This window comes from Cynara cardunculus, assembly GCF_001531365.2.
Source record: "Cynara cardunculus var. scolymus isolate 2C chromosome LG 1, CcrdV1, whole genome shotgun sequence".
In the NCBI taxonomy this organism is placed as follows: Eukaryota; Viridiplantae; Streptophyta; class Magnoliopsida; order Asterales; family Asteraceae; genus Cynara; species Cynara cardunculus.
The window spans coordinates 49,320,402-49,322,120 of NC_037528.1; positions in this window are offsets into that span (position 1 = coordinate 49,320,402).

Sequence of the window (1,719 nt, forward strand, 5' to 3'; positions counted from 1 at the left end):
GACTATAGTGAAAACATTTACACGTAAAGATCAATTGAATCTAAAGCTAATTACATGTTCATTAATTTCATGACGCCAAATTTTAACATAAGTTAATTCTTTTACAGACTTCATATAATTTGACCTAAAATATAAAGATAGTCTTTTTGAACGGACCAACAAGTTCTCCATAAAAGATGGAATTTGCTTACTAAAAGTAAAATAGACGTTTTTATGGTACCCGTGAATTAACGTAAAGTATTATTAACACAAACTGTTTCTCAAGTCAAAACTACTTAAACCAGGTGTAAACTACAAGAGTCCAGATGGTTGTCATTAAGCACAACCCTTCATAAAAACAACATCAATARCATACTTGAACCAACTATTCGAAACATGTATTAATAAAACAGCATGACTTAACGTCATCACAACTAATTGGCAAATAACACATAACCTCATTTCCATCTAAATAACAGGGCAGAAAAAAAGCTCATATACCCTTAAAACTTACTTATATAATTTTAGTCAAGATATCAAAGATAATTAGCTATTTATATAGTTTTAGYTGTATTTTGTATAAACAAACATGACCACAAAAGCTCAATCACACTTCCTGTACGTTTTTGGTTTATTAGCCCACTTACGATTGACACTAAATCTTTATTAGCACCCCCAAGACGTTTGCTAAGTCATGAGAGTTTGTGAAAACATGACTACGATCGTGCAATCAAATTTATCAAAACCYATAATAACGTTCTTAATGTTATTTAAAGATTTTGAGTTCAAATCATTTAATCAGATTACCCTGACTTATATATATATATATACGTATATATATGTATATATACGTATATATATATATGTATATATACTAGAAAGGTACTCGCGTAATGCAGCAAAGTACATTTTGATTTTAATATTTCATTTTATTATTTATCTCAGACGATGTTATAGTATGGTTTTATGTGATTTTGAAAAAAACGATTATGTTTTTATTTTTGAACAAAATATAAACTTGAAGATATTATAAAATTTTGACAAAAATATATCGATATTAGTATCAAATTAACTATTTAAAATTTTTATTTTTGTGTAATTTTTTTATTATAATTTAATTTAGGTTCAATATCGAAGTAATTTATATTTGATTTAATGATATAACTTTCTTATAAAGATAATAACTAATTATTTTGTTAGAACTCGATGATTATCCTAATTTTATTTTAGATTTTTTAGATTTTAAAATGAGATGTTTATCCTCTATTTGATTATATTTATCCGCAGTTAGTTACACGAATTCAAACATGGAGCTTTAATAAGTTGTACTTATGCATAATTTACTTGTAGTCTTGAATTTTAAGTAATATGCATCAATATACAATACTTCATGCATTAAAAATGATTTTTAAAAGTTTTTGTCAAATGCTTTATAATATGCATCAATATACAATACTTCATCATTCTCATTGCTCTTACCTGGTAAGATTCTTGACCTTCTCATTTTCATCCGATGAGGATATTTATGCGTTAGCACTTACCAAGTAAGCATTTAGTAAACGACCCCTAAGTGTTTATCGGCAAAAATCATCACCCCTTATTTAGCTTATCAGGTAACACTCTTGGGGTATGAAAATGAGTGGTTGGTAAACGTATTTTTCTCGACAAATGCTAACCAGATAAAAGTCAAATAAGATTTTCGGTACTTGTTATACCTATTGTTAGGTAAGATTTTCAGTA